General features: G+C 37.6%; 1 long non-coding RNA gene across 4 annotated transcripts in view; it reads right to left on the bottom strand.

Moving 5' to 3' along the window:
• LOC106025587 (uncharacterized) overlaps positions 1-16,818 on the bottom strand; it is a 44,866-nt gene extending 28,048 nt beyond the window's left edge. For all 4 annotated transcript variants that reach the window (XR_001199190.3, XR_010046398.1, XR_010046397.1 and 1 more), the window contains exon 1: positions 16,586-16,818. This is a non-coding gene — a long non-coding RNA (uncharacterized LOC106025587). The remainder of the gene's footprint in view (positions 1-16,585) is intronic.
• Between the last annotated feature and the right edge of the window lie 3,025 nt (positions 16,819-19,843).

The following is a 19,843-nucleotide window of genomic DNA, read 5'->3' as shown; positions in this document are numbered from 1 at the left end:
AGTTTTCTGATAAAAGAGTCCCCAGTCCCCAGGAACCTAAGCACTAGGTTTATACTCCCAGTGATTGGCTTCCACAAAGCTTAATTTTGATCTCTCCTCCAATAGTGTGAAGGGGAAAGAGGTGTCTTATCTCCTTGCAGTTTGCAGAACCTTAGAAATCAGGTAGGTGTGGCAGTTGGGAACCTAAAACTTCTTTGAATTCTTTGATCAAGAAACTAATGCTGGTTTAAGCTAAAATCTTTAACAGAGAGGTAGTGAAAGAAAACAATCTCATAGACAATCTACAAAGATGGATAATTAATATTGTATCTGAGAAGTTTTTTTTTTTCTTAACCCTAAGTACAGTCAAGAAAAGTGGGTGAAAAGGTTCTGGTTGTAGCCAGTGGTGATACGCTTGCCTGGCATGCATGAGGCTCTGAGTTCAACCCCCAGTACTGAATACACAAATAAATGAAACCAAACATGTCCCTAACTCTTCAGTAGCACTATATTCATTAATGTCTTGTAAATATTCTATCTCTAAAATCATGATAAAATCACTATCACAATGACAAGATGGAAAAACACATTTCCATCAATATAAAAGACACAGACTTCTGCACTCAGAACATATTTCACTTGCTAAATTTTAGTTCAGTTTTACTGACGTATGTTTGATAAACCAAAATTTTAGCATGCTCTTTTAGTAAAATGCCAGTTTGCACATAGATTCACTTTGCTTCCAGCCTTTTTTCCCATATGTTTATTGACTTTTAGTTCAGTGTCTAAGTTACTTAAAACTTATTTCTTCCCTTTTTGAAATAGAGACTGATGTAAGTCAAGGCATGTACCTAAGCATCTAATTGTAAGTAAATAAATAGACATTTATTAGAATAAAAAATAGAACAGTAAAAGTTACTATGTGAAATTATCTCAGCCTCTTTATGTTGTACCCCGCAAGGGGCTTGGTATGTAACCTGGTTGTCTTGAGTTATCTTCCATTTTGGAATAGAGACTCAGTACGGTGTTCCTGTACCTGACTGTTGTTTAAAAACATTTTGCCAGTTAAAATTGATCAGCTCACACAAAGGTGTCTTCCTCGGGCAACTACATCCAGGTAATTGCCGTTACTGGACTAATGACATTTCATCTTCTAATCAATCTTCCATTTCTTTTTCATCACACACATGGTGGTAAAAAAAAAAAAAAAAGAAAAGAAAAAAATCTTTGAAGGTGACATGAGAAAACAAAAGCTATCAATTCTTTTCTCTAAAACCAAGTATCCTGCAGTTTACCTCTGCCTCAAACAATTGTTCAGTGATATTCTGGCATTTAGCCGCCTGCTGTAGGTCTTTCATTTTGTTAGTTTTTTTAATCTAAAACTTGTGATGCTCTCCTCATTCAGGACTGTATCAACTTTTAACAGGGAAGAATGGAAAATAATTTTGAATTAAGTTAAAGTCATAGACATCAGCTAGTGGGTAAATAGGGTGACCTGAATTCCTAAATTCTTTATATTCCAAAATATATGGTCCCAATCACCCAGATAGTTCCAAAATGCACTGTCTGATTTTGTTGTTAATGATCACCATCCATTCTTATTGGTTGCTGCATTCTACTTTAATTGATCTTTTTATAATTAAATTTATCAAGGTGAAAATGATACATAATAGTTTACATTCAACTATATAATGCACATTTTTAGATATGGATGCACCGGTGAAATGATCACCACATCAGGATCATGATATCTATCACCCTCAGAACTCTCTTTGTCCCTCTTTGCAATTCCTGCCTTCTGAAGTTCTGCTGATCTCTGTCATTCTACATTAGTTTGACTTTTTTAGAATGCTCCATAAATAATATGTGCTCTTGTCTATCTTTTATTCAGCATATGCTGAGATTTTCCCTTGCAACGAAAATGTGTCAATGGTTTACTCTTTTGCATTGTTGAGTAATATTCCACTATTAGTATGTATTAAATTTTTTATGTATTTATCTGTTGACGGAAGATTGCCTAAAATTTTAATTATTGGGGTTATGCACTGTTAGACTTTAAATGGATATGCGCTTATTACATTTGGCCTATTTATTTTTCTAAAAGTAGTTTGCAGTTCATTATAACATAAGCGTTTAAAGTATTTGTTTCACAAAATATCAGCATCTCTGGATTGAAAAGCTATTTCTTTTTCTCCCATTCTTCAGTGTGGTCCAATATGTTAAAAAAATTGATCATCTTAGCTAATCAAAAAATGTTTGAATGACCTGGTAGCCAAATTAGGAAAAATGATTGATCTAAGATTATTGAGAACAAGTATTGCTTTCCACCAGATTCTGTTGCTTTTCTGTTCTCTTTTGTTTCTATTTGTTTGAAGAAACTACATGAAACTCAGATACTTTTTACCTCTTAAATAAAATTAATTATAGCTTTGTATCTGTAATTAAGAGGAAAATATATTTGATTGGGGGAAACTTTCATTTTTATTTTCTATTTTTGAGGCATTTAAAAAACTAATATTGAATTTTTATTTGAAATTGGAAAAATCTGCTGACATTATTCTTTTAACTGAAAGACACAGGACTAAGCTGAGACAGATTTCTAATATTACTGATTGACGCTGTAGGAAAATGCTCGTATCCTTATAAATGCCCAGTCACATGGCCCTTTTTCATGCCAAACTCCCTCTGGGGGTGGCACATAAGAAAAGATTGCATGATAGACTGATTATTGTAATTAATAAGCCTAATTATGACTCTAAAATTTCCTGGATAAACCAATTCTTCTGCACCTTGGAATCAGTAAGCAGGGAAGTAGGCTCACAAGAATTTTGCAACATTTATTAGCTACATTTATAAATAAAATCAAAGACATTAAATGGCACTTTAGTCTTCCTCTAGTTTCTTTAAAGTTTGTTTCTAAAATTATTTTTAAATATTTAAGGGACAGTGCCACAGGTGTGTTTTTACTAAGTAATGTGAGGGGGAGAGCACACACTGACCTTTTATTTTTGGCCTTGACTCATCGGTTTTAAATAGGCTGTTTATTTTTATTGGTGTCACTGATGAGAAAGACTACAGGGGACAGGAGAAAGCAAGGATTACAGAAAACCTGAAAGAAAGGAGGGCAACAAATAGGAGACAAACAGGAGTTGGAGAGAAAAAAAAAGAGGCCGAGAAAGGCTGTTTGGAGATGAGAAAGAGACGGGCAGGAGCAACAATGCTTAATCTTCATTTTTATTTGCAGAAAACTTTGTGAATGATGTAAAGTCAAAAGATATTCTTGAATGACTTGAAATCTGAGTTTTGCGTTTGACAAATCTCACAAATGCTGATTCCAGGGCTTTCTATGATGGCACTCTCAGCAAATCCGTCCAACAGCCTTTTAAGTTCAGGCCCCATTGTACATCCGAAGGAAAGGAACTGCTTTGTGTACAAGTAATTTCCATATTGTGCTTGTCTTCAGTTACCTCTAGTTTTATGCTTTAGAAAACTCACGTAGGATTCACAGAGGAAGACTCAGCGCAATATAGACTTTTGTTCCTTTTACAAAGAATCAGGACTGTGTGCCCCTACCAATATAGCAATATATTACATAAGGTCAGTACTTCCTTTCATATCCCTCTAACACAGATGCATTTCATGAGGTAGAATGGCAAACACTGGATCACTCTGCTAGAGATACACAAAACAAGTAATTATAGCTAGTTGCAGAAAAAACAGTTATGCAGTTGTGTGATGAAAACCAGTTTTTAACTGGGAGGGGAGATTCTATCAAAAAAAATAGCATGTAGAAAAGCTAAATGTGCTCTGGGAAAAAAGCCATCCTATAAAATTTCCTTATGTAACTGCATCATCGACGCGTTGCGTACTTTGTTTTTTATTATAGCACATTGTACACTAGATGGAATACAGTAGACTTGTGTGCCAGCCACGTATAATTACTGCTATTTTCTGTTGACTTTTCTATCTTAAGTGACCATTTTCTCTATTATCAATTCATCTAATATTGTAGCAGGAATACCCTTTTTTGTCACTTACTGCTTACCAGGTAGTCCTTGATTATGATTAAATAGACACCTTGGATCGCTGGCAGTTCTTATTTGGAGGCAGTTATTATTATCATAACTGTTACTGCATATTCTACATGCCAAGATATAGAAAATAGCATTTAATATAGTGCAGTTTATTTTTTATACATCACAGAGGACATCAGTGCAATGTGCACATTTCCACCGAAGGCATTTATCTCGAATATCAACAGCATTCACTCTTCCCTTACATGTACCTAACCCCACTGAAGGCAAGAGGATTTTGTTTCCTTATTGTTATATGTGGCTGTTCTGGGCCTTTGAACTAAATCTATCCCCATGAATGAATCTACTGCAGAAACAGCAGGGCTGATATTAGCATTCCCATTTAACACATTTTAAAACTACATTTAAGGAACATAGAGGTGATGCCATGAAGCAACAAAACCCAGGCGTGTAAGGCAACTTGACTTGTCTTTGAATTTTCCAGAGTGTGGCATTCTTTTTAAGGTCTTATATCAAACACATCTTATGTGTACACTATAGGTGTGTGTGGCCAGCAAACAGGTCTGTGAAGCTGGGCAAGTTTCCTTTCTAACCCTTTCAATTGCTTCTGGCTGCTTTCTTCCCTCCGCCAGCCACATCCTGGGCTCCATACCACCACTGCAAGATGCAAGGAACAAACAAGTCAGACTACCTCTGGGAGTCTCCAAGCTTGGTTTCAAGTGCAATGTGACTTTTCTGATTTTGCCCTTTGAGTTACTAAACTCTGAAACTGATTTAGTGATTTGGGGCTAGAAAAGAATTGATCAAGATAGAAACTTTAAAAATCCCTTTTATTAATGGTGATTGGTGTAAATGAGTGACAAAACGCATCTACATTGGACATACCAGGACACATTTATTTATGCATTCTCATGTAACGGAGGAACCATGGGGCCCACATTAAAGGCTCCATCACTGACTTCTTTGTTTTGTTGTTTCTTCCTTCCTTCCTTCCCTCCTTCCTTCCTTCTTTTCTTTTTGTACCAGAAATTGAACTCAAAACCTTGCCCTTGTAGGCAAGCGCTGTGCCACTGAGTTACACCCCCAGCACGTTGCTAATGTCTTTGGGACACATCATTTATAAGTCTATCTTTACCTCTTCTTTTTACAACTAGTTGTGGAGCTTGACAGTAAACACACATGGATGTGACGTGTCACATTATCATCAATAATTTATTCTTTATGCTGTATTCTAAATGTTTTAGTAAACTAATATTTTCTCTCAATAATTTTAATGATGTAGTATAGCGTAATATAAATTGTGAAATTATAGCTATGAGAGTTTTCATGGACACAAGTATTCTTAAATCTTTTTGCTATTTGCAAGTTATTTAAATTGTTAAAAGGTAATGTTTTAGAGAATCTCAATACCCTTGATTGAATAGGACAAGAAAATAAATATTTGTTACTAATCTCAAGCACTTATTAGGTTTAGAGCATACTTGTGATTATTCTGGTTTTTTATATTAATAATTACTCTCAAGAAGTACATCCACTCATTTTGGGGATTGAGTTTTTAAATATAAGGTTAAGATTAATGTGATTAACTACTTTGAATTCTTAAATATTCATTTAACCACTTCTAAAAACCTAAGCTGAATGCTTTTAAAAGTTCTAAAACCATTGTCAGTTTTATTTTGTAAAATCTGCTTCAAAAATTAGTCTACCACTGTGAAAGAAATGTTCTTTAATAAAGAGATGAAAAAGGATAGAAGGAGGATTCTGGAGGAGAAAAATGTCAAGTGAATCAATATGGTTAATTAAATTAAATGTGGATTTATAAAACTCATAGTCATAGATTTACACAATGCATTTGCAGTGACATTTAAAATATGTTTTGAAAATCCCTAAATAAAGTCTCATATGCATGAAGACATTTTTCATCTTTAAAAAATAAGTTAACTACATAATAGAATCTTATAACTTTACTGCTCACTACTATACATTTCAATCATTTTTTGATAGGAAAACAATAAATTTTAGTATGTACATGTTTAAAGGAAAACATGTCTATTTTTGCTATAGTCTGAGATGCATATATTTATCTATAGATAATCTGGACTATACATGTAACATAAATAGCTTTCTTTTAACTTCATATCAAGGTCATTTTAGAGATAATCCATTAAATTTACAACTCTATGCTGCTCTTCTGCTGGGTTGCTAAATTGTTAAAACTTAGCAAATCAAACAAGTATAAGACCAATGTTAATTGTTACAAGTTGTGAGAAATATTGTAGAAGAAAAAAACCTCTTCTTAGGTTTCTGAAATATAGCATTTAAAAAAAAAACATGGTAGCACAAAGACAAAAATGATACCTTAAACCCACTTGTAGAATTAGCATTTGTGAATGACAAAAATGACAACAGGGTCTATAACATGGCACAACACACAACACCTGAGTTAGAAGGCTTCGCGAAGGTATGCAGATTCACATAGTACTTTACTAGTATGACTTGTGAATAAACTAAACTCAAGAAAATTAATACTTTTGAAAATAGTAATTCTCAGTTGTTTATGATTTCTCTCCCTCCAGTCTGTGTATTTCATATCAACATAAAACCTTCCATTCCTGCTTTATACTAAGCATATTTTACTGTTTCCACGGAAATTCAGTCATAGCATGGGCTATTTTAACTAATGACGTTTTTTAATGGTTTTAAAAAAATAAGGGTTCCAAGATAAAGATTTTACATCACAGACAAAGTGGAAGAAAATTGGGAGATTTCCTTTAATAATCTGCTATGATGATGAAGAACAGGAAAGCAAATATAATGCAGAAAACAAACCCCAAGAAGTTTCAAGTATCTCTAAGAGGGGACGTGCTCTTAGTGGGAAGTAGCTCGATTTTATTTCTGAAACCTAAAAGAGGTATCCCTCCCTGCTCCCAAGTCCAAGCTTGCTACCAATTTCAAAACTTCGGGTATATCAAAGTAAACAAGCCATTGTCAGAAGAGAAAACCCAGCTAAGGTTTGAGGACTCCTGCCACTTCCCTCTCTTCTCACACAATTCGGTGCCAGTAGCTATTGGGAAAGGACAGAAAGAAAGGGCTGCCACTGTGGCGTGTGCAAGTACAGGGGCAGAGGGGCATCACTTCACTCTCTGGGCTGGGGCTCTTTCTCACTTGCATCTCCAGAGAAAAGAGATGCTCTTCATGCACAAAACAAAACAAGAAAATCTCTATAATTATTTTTGGCTCAGTTCCATTGAAATTCATTCTCCTGGAAGCTCTCTGTTTTAGATTAAAACAATGCTTAGAATATTCATTCTGTGCTCCCCTTTCTTTTTTCTCACTCAGTACCCCTGCATGCCACCCCAATCCCACCCCCTCCCCCACGTCCCTCTTGTTTTCTCTGTTTCTCAGTCTTAGTTGCTTTTGCTCTCTGCCCCTGTCTTTGATGATATTTTTTTTTTATCACACCAAAGTTGGGCCTCTAAGTACCTACTCAAGGTCTCCATATTCAATGTCAGTAGCTCGCATGGTGTCTCTCTCCCAGAGAGACTTCCCCCACACCGTATCACTGATCACACTATAGGAGTGCGACTTTGCTTGTAGGATGCTCTCAATCAAAAAGTAGATCATTTCTCATAGTATCATCTTCAGGAAAATCAGAAATACAATTCTTTCTTTTTCCTCTTCGATATCCATCCTCAATAGATAGATAAAATCTTCATTGTCCATAGTGAATGGCAATTATTAAATCTCAACAGAAAAGCACTGAAACTTATTTTAAAAATCTAAGTTCCATGATTTAGTCACTAACAAAATTTAGTGTATGAAACAACACTGTATCTGTAATAGTAATATCACCTTTTTTTTCTGTCACTAACTTTAAACTGTGTTTCCTTGACCAAAGTAAAAACTTCTGCCATTTTCCTTTTTGCTAACAGAAAAACAATTTTAGCAAATAGAATTCCTTTTCTAAATAAAGTTTATGGATACATTTTAGCAAAAGTTCTCTGTACCTTAAACACAGCATCTTTCCTGAATCATGCTATTCATTTTGAATCCTAATATGAAGCAAGAGTTTGATTTACAAAGACTTACATTTTATGGAATTCCGATTCCTTACACTTTTCAATTGCTTGTGTCCTTAGGCAGAAGTTGCTGGCAAACCTTTCCTAGAAAGAGGTGGATCTGATACCAACTTTCATGAGCTTTAATGTGTTTTCTATTTCTCAGTTTCTAATTGGAATAATTAATTTGTATGCATTTCAAATTCTTGATTGCTAGCAAAGGCATCCAACCTTAGTACCCAGCATGTGCAGAATGTGCTTCTGACTTAGGGTGCTTCCCTACTCCCCAAAACAGTGAGTGTGTGCATATACTTTTCACTTATAAGTAAGCCCTCTCCTTCCTGCACTCTCTTGGCACACCCCTCCCCCCCAAATTCTGACAGTTGCTCAGATGTGGAGTGGTGTCTCTGGGATTTCTTTGTCCAGCAACACTGAAACAATTTTATAACCATATATTTGAAGGAGTTTGAGAATCTATTTCTAAAACTCTGTAAGCACCCTCATGAGACCCCATTTGGTTTCCCAAATAAAGAGAGGGAAAGAAAAAACAAGGAAAATCGTACACACACTACTGGTAATTACACCACAAACACTGAATAAATATTCTTTCTATCCTTTGCCCTTTTCAAAAGGAAAGGTGGTAATTTGTATGTACTCTGCCTCTTTCCTCCTATTGTTTTATTTCTTTTCCTTCTGTCTTTCTTTCACTCTAGTGGAAAAGAGGTGGACATGTTTAAGAAGACACAAATGTTTACCTAGTATATTTTCTTCATGTAAAGGAACAGCTTAAGCACCTTCTACTTTGTCTTCAACCTTTGTTACATCACTAATCCGGAAGCTGCCTTTTAATTACAAAATATTGCAAAGGGAATACAGTGGGAATACATAACCCTTGCTTCTTAGCCAAATGAGAGGAAGTTTAATAGTAATGTATGGCCGCAGGAATGGCTATGCTTGGGATCCATATGCATGTTCAACTCACACATTCAGGCAGTGCAATAAAGCAGGGAAAAACAGCTGACACACAAAAGGGACCGTCTAGACAGGACCCCATCAGTCTGGCTAAATTTGGTGCTGGCATTCCCAATGGGATTGTAATATAATTGTTCTGGTGTCTGCGCTCATTCCCCCTGTCAAACACCATTCCAAATATACATCCTTCTCCCCAACCCTTCTTCTTCCACAAATATGAAGCCCAAACCATGCCATTCTGGAGAGGGTGTTAGATGGCCCAAGCCCAAGGAAATGTTATGATTTAGCAAAATTGTGCTGTTTAATTCCTTTTTTTAAGTCTCCTGCTATTTTGTAATTCCAAATAGAATTAATTTCAGGTAATTTTTAATAATTTAAACTAAACCCATGGAGAAAATGTAAATGCAGCTATCAACCACCTGAAAATACAGAGTACCTTAGATAGAAACAAATAGGCCTTTTTACTCCTTTGTGTTTATTAACCTCAGTTAGAAAATTTAACAGAAATCAGAGATGTGAAAGTATAATGATGGAGAGCTGATAAATTCTAATGAAGAAAAGGCCAATAAAAGCAATGTTAAGCAAAAGCACTGAAAAAAAATGCAAATTGTGTATTTTTTTCATTTTTGAGTTTAAACTATAATTTTTCTCTAAACATCTTTTGAAAGTTAAATTTCTATTAATTTACGTATGAATGATTTTACAATCTTGGCTTTAAAAAAAGAGAAACCAGCAATATTTACCCATTCATTGTTAATAGCTATCAATTAATATTTTTTAAATATTCTGATTTAACAGATCAAGGAAATGAAAACCACTGCTTAAAGAATGAAATAAGCCAAAAAGACATCATTAAAATAAATAATAAATAGCTTATTGATGAAAATGCTAGCAATCTAAAAATATACACAGCACTACAATTAAAGCTCTAATCTTTTTTAAAGGAAAATGCAAATTCAAGGATTGCCATATACTATGATGACTATATACAATCATTTTATTTTTTTCTTTTCAGCGTGTCACCTGTGAGCATTATTTAGCCACTGAAATTGACCACAAAACCTATTTTTCAACCACTTTTTAATGTCAATAAAAACCGTCTTGAGAAGGAGGCCAGACTTTGTTTTGTGTTTTGTTTTGTGTAGGTCTATCTTTGTATTTCCTATGGGGGAGGTATAATAATCCTTTTCCTGATGCTATAAATAGAAATCTGTCTCCCCCTCTCCACACGGTCTTCAGATGCTAGGTTAGGATCCCAAGTGAGTGAAAAAGTCTCCCAACCCCCATCAAGGGCCACCCTAGCTAGAGAAAAATCAAAGAAAATACTACAGGTACGGGACACCGTCTCTAACTTCAGGAGGCAGAGAGACAAACACACTAGATCAGAACACAAGCAAGAAATGGTACAAGAGCCAGAGTCTCAACTCACACAAAGACCAAGCTCTCACCACACAAAAACCACCATCAAGTGACCACTAAGTCACCTGATATGTTTTATAGATGTCCTACAGTTCTCACATGGAAAACAAAGTAAGATGAAGAGCCTCTATCTTTCCATTTAAAATGGTTTAAATGCATAATTTGTGATTATATATTTTCTCTGTTGCACAAAATCACTTTTCTGAGTATGTACATGGGGTACTAGAAACATAGTCATTAGAAAGACAATGTGGTAATGCTTTGGCAGAGTGTCTACCCAGAAGCTGAGTGCTTTGCTGGTGATTGTTTTTTTATTCACTTTGTTTATTTACATTTATCTATTTGAGCGGATACTGACAGAAAGTGAAAGAAAGCCATCCTGTAGGCCTCTGGGATGAAATTGTGCCCCAAACCTGAGTTTTTAGAGTTGGCTTTCCCACTATTGTGTAATATCCTGAGACCTCTTCAGTCTTAACCATATTAAAATTAATATATTTGTGCCGGGGCTCTTTTCACTTCGCTAATGTGCATGTGAATGGAGAGGGTGTGAGGGAGCAGGCGAAGGACTGTGTGACACTGGGGGTGGATGTGGGGACAGGGCTGAGGGTGCCTGGGTGTGAGGGAGTGTGCAGGCCAGGCGAGGCTGTCTGGAGCCAGTGAGGGAATGCAGAGCATTTCGGGGCATTTTGTTGGGAGACACAGGCTCAGCATAGTTGGGAGACAAGGGGAGGGGAGGGTGGAGAACAGAACGGGGTGTGGCGTGTGTGTGTGTGTGTGTGTGTGTGTGTGTGTTGGCTCTGAGATTTCAGTTGTGGCTGAGCCTTGGCTTTTTGTTTTGTCGCTTCTCGGGCGTAAACAGGCTGGAGTTTCAGGTTCAGAGTGGAGGGCAGGCAAGGGGATTGTCACTTGAGTTTCTCTCTCTGGCCTGGCCTGTGGTCGCTGCTGGGAAGGAGGAGTGGGGGCAGAAGATGGAGGCCTGTCTGCAGCTGCCCCTCTCACACTGGAATAAAAGAACTTTTTTTTTCAGGGGTAGGAAAGCTGTGAATACCTTTCCCAATAAGAGATGAGGCATATTGAAAACTATATTAAATTACCCTGATTAACAATTTAGCCACGAACAGGGGAGCTTTGGGAGCTCTCTATAGGCAGGACTGGGGGCTATTCATGCCAGCAGCTAAGAGGTCGAAAGGTTTCTGAAGTTCACAGGCTCAAAGCCTTTGTTATGCTAACAGACAATCTCAAATCAGCTGCCTAGTGGAGTGTGAAATATAAATGATTCCTTGAGAACTTCCAATAAGTTGTCATTCTTGCTCTCCAAATACCAGGACAGGCTGCTAATTTCTAGCAGGCCCTTTTGCAACATTGCTAGCCCTAAATGAATGCCTTTGTAGTTCAAATAATCTTTTCAAGGGAGCTGTCCTATCATCCTAGCCCAAATGCATCTTGGTTTTGGCTATTAAATGAAAATCAGGGCTCAGCCGTGCTTGACTTTTCCGAGCACCCGATGTTTGGGAAGGGTGGCAGCAGCTCTCATGCACAAGTTAGCACCCACTGCAGGAGGGCCAGGGCATTAATAACAGCCTACAGCCCCAAGCTACCCAAGTCTCACCCCCACTCCCCACCAGGAACAAAGCTCTGCCAGAGATTTACGGGGCTCCCCTCAGGCTGGACCACCTTCCCTTTCAACCACACCAACATCTCTCTGATTTATGGACCCTCTGTCCAAGGGGACAGCCAGCTGACCTGCTAGCGTCTGACTGGTCACTTCGAAGCATCAACTTTGGGATGATCGTATTCATTCTCCAGAGCAGACCAGGCCAAGAGGAGGACAAGGTGTGTGTCCAGGCCGTACCCCTACTCTCAGATGCCTGTGGGTGCTATTTTATCATTTCCCCATCAGAAGGATTACATACATGGCAGATGACCTTGGGTGTGACCTTTGAGTATGCCCAAATGGACAGAAAAAGCACTGGCTCTCTAAGTCTGAATTACAAAGCTTTTAAAGTAAGGAAAACCACCTCCAATCCAAACTCCAAACAAGCTGGGACAGTAGGAATGCGAATCTATCAGGGAGAATGTGCCCAGATTAAACATTCTAGCAGGAAGAGACAAGGCCAATTTACACAAATAAAGAAAACACACAGAAGGGAGGACAAAGCCCAAATGTAATGAGAAACCCATCTGCTCAGCCCTCACAAAGGAACAGCGACAATAACTTAGGACCTAAAATTTTCGATATTTCGGACTCTGTGTTCTTAACTTTTTGCTGAAACACAGAAAGGTCCACAGTATCAGAGAAGCCTCTGCTTTTTTTTTTTTTTTTTTTTTTTCCATAGAGAGCAGGTTCAGTTTTTGAGGCAAGGAATGGAGGGAAAATTATCAGATGGACTAGATTGCTTAATATATTCTTGGGGGAAGCTTTTAAGTACAAAAAATATAAGCAGTATGTTTAAATATATCCTTAGGTAACATTACAGAGCTGAAGGATACAGGGCCTTAATTTCCCTTCATCTTCTTTCTTGTTTTTCTAATCACAATTTTAAAATGCTACATCAAACATATTTTGAGGATGTTCATTTTGATTGGCATAGAAACTGGTTAAGTAAACACTTTTTTTCTCTCCGAAGTAGACTAAGACTTACGACCAAATACTAAAACATAAATTAGATATCAATAAGAACAGTAGTGTAACTTTCATCAGTTTTTAAATTGCTTGACTTACACGCTAAATCTTGTTTCTTAAAAAAAAAAAAAAAAAAAAATCCAAGCTACAGAACACAAGCCTAAAGAACTCTGGGTTTCAACTCTGAGAATTTGGTCATTAGAGTAGAAGACTGTTTAGGAACCAGGTCATTATTTCTCTTTCAAATCCTTGTTTCCCTAAATAAAACAATCTGCAAATAATATTGCCTAAGGAAATTAGTTACGGTTACTGATATCAAAGGAATAAGAATTTATAGCTTCTTCTGTCCAATATCAGAATTAGACAATAATTTGTTATTGATCTGCTACACTTCTCAGAGGGACTCAGTATGCTTGTTCTTTATTTCAGACACAGTAGAATGATTGGCTCTGCACACACTTCTGATTACACAGAAAGCAGGCCACATTGATAGCTAAAAGTTTGGGGAATGTGAGACAGCACGTTTAAATTTTATTTTTTATCCCTTTTCCAATTAAAAAATTTAATTACTATTAAACTATTGAAAGTCTACATATTATGAATATATGCTGAACCTGCAGAGGAAAAATACTTTCCCTGGGCTTTCTAAATACTTATTTTGCCACTTCGAAGTGTCCTCTCTTTCGTCTTTAACACATCAAAACAGGGAAGAAAGCGCTTTTGTGTTATAACTACAGAGAAAACATTGGAGAATGTGTCAATGCAGTGAATACCAGCACCAGTTTGGGGGTTGGTTTGTTTTTCCCCCTGCCGTGATATTTCTTTTCCCTTTGCTTTTGCAGTCTTTAAACTGTGGCCACTTTGAGAAAAGCAATAGTTGAAATGAAAAGTTAGGACAAATTGCATTAAACCTGTGTGTTCCCAGAATATAAGCACGATGAAAGCAGTGTTGGGACATGACAAAGCATTGCAGCACTCGGCATACAGAAAATAAAATTAAATTGAAAAAAAGAAATTAAAGCTAGTCTTTCTCACTGTTTCCTAAATACCTATGATCTAAGAGAAAGGGAATTCCTGTTTAAAAAAAAAAAAAAGAAAGAAAAAAGTTTCCAGGGTTGCCATCTCTCCAGGGCAGGGGGGCCTGTGAGTGCGTGTGTGTGTGTGTGTGTGTGTGTGTGTGTGTGTGTGTGTGTGTTTAGGGAGAAAAGACAGAAGGGGAGGAGGGAGGCCAGATAACTTTACTGACATATTAATTCTTTAGATAGCAGCAAATGAATGGTCCAAATAGACATTTGTTTCCCTTAATAGGTTTTGTACAGGTCTCTTACAGCCTTGGCATACGCTTCATTTATGTGTATGTTTATTTAGAAGGATAGAGAATAATGGATGTAGTTTGACTATAGTCGCAGTTATTATTTAAAGCCGAAAGAGGTTACAACTTTTTTTCTACCCTAAACACAAATACAAAGGTCTCTTCAATATGCCTCTAGCTTTGCATGGAGGGCCAATTAAAAATAAAGATAATATTCTAATTATGGAGCCTTAGGAGGAGGAAGAATGGGCTAAGAGGCAGGATGACTCCAAGATGGCTGCCCCTTCCTCCTTCCTCCTCCTGGCTGCCTGTTTTCCTCACAACAATTAATACAATATTTTGTTTAGAAATCACATTGCAGGTCATTGGCAAATGAGGCCGCCTCCGAGGCACCAGCGTCTGCCCAGGATGCCCTCCTGATGCTGTGGAGGGATGGAGGCAGATTAAAATGCAAACATTCAAATGTATTTAGGTTTGTACACAGTGTGTAGACGCGCACACATACACACGTCAATGTGTGCACCGGACCCACGGCTGCAAAGGCAATAAAAGGCCAGCATTCCCCTTCCTTCTCAGGACAGAAGGGCAAAGGCAGGCTCCAGGCCGCCACCTTCCTCCCCAAAGGTTAGCCAATGCACTGTTCAGGGTCTGGATTCGATTTTTTAAAAAAGATATATCTTACTGATGACTCTCTCATTAGGCAGACTCCTGAAGTCTAGGGAGACAAGATTTCCATAAATTATCTCTCTCACTCATCTCATGCTGATACCAAATGCAAAGCTCAAATTGCTTTTTTAAAAATTTTCTTGTGTTTTTTTTATGAAGAGAGAAAACACAGCTCAGCAGCTTCTTGACAAACATGTTAAAGGATTAAGATCACTATTAACGAATATTATTAATTTTAGTAAATGTATATTTTTAATTATAAAATTCCACCCATAAAGCTAAATTTAAAATAATGTGGATAGTAGCTAAAAGCATATTTTGTTCTTTCAAACAGATTTATAGCAGCTTGCTGTGTAGACTTGAATGCACTGGGCATAGAACAAAGCAAATGGTTTAGTTCCTATAGGAAATATATTAAAATAAAAAAAGGAAAGAAAAAACCACAACCCTTTATCTAAAAGCCATCAGGGACAAGCGCTCAATACAAGTTAACAAGCGGGAACTGATAAGATAACATTTATATGAGGTCAGAAGTCAAACGCCAGTCAAAGGCTTTTAACCTCTTGGGTCATAAACAGGAATAGTTAAAAGTGAGAGGTAGTTATTTATCGGATTTTAAGGGTACCTGATCATTGCCAGAGAATCTCCACTGATGAAACTAATTGGGATTTATAGAAAAAGGACTTTGTAGCTGTTCAAAGAAAATTAACCTACAAACCCTCAATGGTAGGGAGAAAAACAAACTAACAACAACAATAACAAAAAAACCCTCTTGGAGGGAAAAATAAATCCAGTAATTTAAACAGATTTAATAACAAAAATCTCAGAAGCACTAAATTAGGGCTATTGTACACATCGACTAAAATACAGAAAATTGTATTTTTACAATTCTATCTTAAACATCTACCACAAAATAAGCATTTACATAATTTATTTCCAGGTTTTTTTGTTTTCACTTTCCTCTCCTCAGACCTCCTAAATTAGACAGAATACAACTCCGACATCACAACACTTTTGCCCTTACAATGCCATCAGTTCAAAATTTAAAATGATGCACATAGTCTAATAGCAATTATTTTGAAACACTGAAATAGCGAAACTGCTGGATTAAATTTTATCTTAATCCATCCAGAGAAACGGATGTCTTATTTGCTGCAGGAATATTTTTTCTTTGTTATGATTTTTGTCTTTTTTCTTCCTTTTTCTTTTTCTTTTTTTTTTTTTTTTTTTTCCCTCCGGCTTATATTCCAAACTCCCAAGCAGTTTCTGGTCCCTGAGTCCATGCTGGTTTATATTTTCAAAGCGTACCCACCCCCTTTTTTTCTTTTGCAATAAAAGAAAGCAGATCTAGATATTTCTTTCTAGAGAGATAGAGGGATTGTTGTGAGGCCTTCTAAGGCCCACTGCTTCTTTAAACAGCGTCCACAATACACTAGGCGAACATTGTGGATTTAAAATGCTTTTAAATATTTATCACTAGTATTTTATCATCATATTCAAATGACACCTGGAGTGCACTCACCTTTATTGACAATCTCTGTTCTGAAAGTCCATTTGCTTCCTTAAAGCCCCCCAAGCAGAACAAGGACTACCCGTTTTCATTCAGTTAATGTTTAGTAAAAAACCAAGCAACCTTAATCAGCATGCTGATTGCATCGTCAACTAACAAATAATTTACTACTCTGAGCATTGCATTCCATTAAAAGCTCATTAAATTTTCTGTTCTCCAATGGGAGGTTTAGCTTTTGAACTGCATCCTTTTGCTTCGAATGATCATTTATTCAATTTTTGCAAAATGTTGTGGATTTTTTTTTTCCTCCTAAAGTATAGGTGGGCATTTCAACACCTATAGACTGCAAACATAGGGAAACACAACCCAGGCAGGGTTTGAGAATGTTCCATTTGATTTACAAACTCTGTTTCATAAAAATTCAACACAATCTCTTGTACTTTTAGGACATAATGAAATAACTGAGTTTATCTGTGGTTATGGGATCCAAACATAGCCTCAGAAATGATACATGGCATAAAATATCAAATCCTTTTTTAAAGCTTAAAAGTTTTCCCAACATATTACACTTGCAATTATTATTTTTATTATTTTATTACTTTTAATCCTTGTACATGCTTATTGTCTACTGATTCAAAAGGGACATCATACCACAAAGCCCTTACCCTATTTGATGCCAAACTTAAAATCTCGGGGGTGGGAGGAGAGACTGGTAACGCAAAGAAATCCCCATTTTCTGGGGTCTGCACATTTTCTACAAGCCCCTAATTCCCTGAATTGTTGTCCTGCCCAGACTTGTCTAGGAAAGAGTGTATTTATAATTTTTAATTTAAGAGAATGTAGGAAAATATCAGGCCCCAAATTAACATGCATCTTTGGACTGCTAATTGTGCTCATTGCAAATTTGGGTCATTTTGCATGAGTGACTCTAATGGAGGCTGAAATCGCCACGCCGCTCAGTGGATTCCTGGTGCCCCGCGCTAACCCTGAACTCGGTGATTGTGTCAGGTGCAGTTCTGTGTGCTCTAGCAGCTGGCTCATCCTCATCAATGCAAATAAGGCAACTCCTACAATCAGAGCCTCCCGAGTGCCAGGCCTGATGGCTGAGGGCAGGGAAAGCACTACCACAGGCGCTCACTTTCAGATCACACTAAGTGACAAGACAACTGCAGTGTCCCTCCAGCTCAGAACTGACCTTTCCAAAACAAAACAAGAAGGGGATGGCTCCAAGGAAGAGGAAAAGCTCCAAGTTGGGAAAGTGGACTCATTTAGGTGGGGTCTATTTAGACACAGAGGCAAATGCAAGTGCCTTTCAACAAATAATTATTTAGCTTCTATTTTGTGCAAGTGGCTTTGTTTTAGGAGTGGCAGGGAACACAAATAGGGGAGACACAGTTGCTGCCTTCAGGGAACCTTATGATTTGATTGCAGAAAATGGTAAAGATGAAGATAATAACAAAAACAGTCACCAAAGTCTTAAGTGAAAACCAGAATATATACTGGTTTTCAGAATATAAGTGAAAACCAGAATATATACTGGTTTTAAGAAAACTCTCTAGAGGTGGCATTGTGGCACAGACATGCAGAGCAAAGCTCTGGGAGCTTTGAGTTCAAATCCCAGCCTTGCCTCTTGTGCACTGAAGCTATCTCACCTTCCTAGACTGTCAGATCATCGCTGGCAAAACGGTGAGAACAGGAGGCCCGGCCTCCAGGGATGTTAGCAGAATGAAGCTAGATTCTATAAACAACTCACCACCTGCCTGGCACATAGTAAGTGCTCAATAATGTCACCTGTAGTCACTAGTATTCCCTCCTGATTGCAGAAAAAAGGAAGACTCCAGAAACGACAAGGCACCACAGTTGGAAGACATTTATTTGATCTTGCCCCTAAATTCCCATTTTACGTGTGGCATTTACCCCGAGGAAGTGAAATACTGTGAACGCTAAAAAGCCCTGTGTCTCTCAGTGGAGCCTGGACAACCCTGGCAACTCGGAACATGACGGAGAGAACAAGAAATCCCTGAGCTTTTCCTTTTCTTTTTTTCCAAACAAATGTGCAGACTTCCCCTGCATTTCAGCCCCACCCTCTTTATTTTCCTGCCTAATCTATAAAGGAGGATTAGCAGCTGCACGCTGCTTTGGCATGGAGCAGATTCTGGGTGAGGACCTGTAGGTAGAGTTTAATGAATACAATTTTCTAGCACTGTGAGTGCATATTTTTAGCTCCACGCTGGGCTCTAGCACTGGCTCTTGAGACAAATGAACAGACCCTTTGATCAGACTTAGGTGTTTCTCCAAGAGCATTTTGTTCAGAAAGTCTTTGGGGTGGGGGTGGAGGAATGTATTCTCTTAATTTGTACTCTTTAAATGCAAATTTCGAATCACTGGCCCTGGTCCCAAAAAGTTGCATCACGGGATTGAGGTAGGCCATTGTAGGGAAGGAAAGTGCTTCCAAGCAGGACCAGATCTGCTTTCTTGATAAAGAGGATGGCTGGTAGGCAAGTGTACAGCTGACATCCTTTCCCCTTTGAGAGTAAGGCAGAGGTAGTTAACCTTCCCGGGGGAGATTTGGCCTAGACAACATCATAGACACCATATCCCCCCTGGAGTTACCAAACAATAAAACTGCTTCTTTTGCCAAACACAAAGAATGGTCTGGAGTTGGATATTAGCAAACAGCAAACCACATAAAGAAGAAAGGAAAGGAGGTGGGAAAAGGAGGAAAAAGACTTTAGTCTTTTTGGAATGGATGAAAAGAAGAAAAATTACGCTAAGAGAAAAGCATACAATAAGATTTCTTTCTCCTTTGGCTTTTCACAGACAGGGCAGCCATCCGGTCTTGTCTTGCTTTTAGCCAGTGCCAGGCAGGGACGGGGAGGTAGAGAAGAAGGGATTTTGATGTAATGCCAAGCAGGCCAGGATGAGGCAGGAGGTCTTTTGGAAACAGCTGAGATTTTAATACCTTGGCACTGGGAGAGTGTGTGCAAGATGGGGAAGGATTTGATCTTTCGCATTCCTACTCAGGACCCTCTCCTTCTCTTCCTAATAGGATTAACAGATATTTTCCTAAGCAGAAATCAAAATGTGTCAAATCATCTGAGACAGTCAATTTGTTCACAATGCCCACATTCGTGCAGTACCGATGCAACACTATTCAAAAACAGTTTCATTTCAAGAGATACAATGCAGCAGAGAGGTAAACATTTATCTTCATAATCTTACCCTCCTTTCAGACTGCTTAATTTTTCTCAGTGATTTTCTCCTCCTCCT

The sequence above is a fragment of the Cavia porcellus genome, unplaced genomic scaffold, assembly GCF_034190915.1.
Source record: "Cavia porcellus strain 051 isolate PalLab524CR breed Dunkin Hartley unplaced genomic scaffold, mCavPor4.1 scaffold_2, whole genome shotgun sequence".
In the NCBI taxonomy this organism is placed as follows: domain Eukaryota; kingdom Metazoa; phylum Chordata; class Mammalia; order Rodentia; family Caviidae; genus Cavia; species Cavia porcellus.
This window is presented reverse-complemented; position numbering and strand designations above follow the sequence as displayed.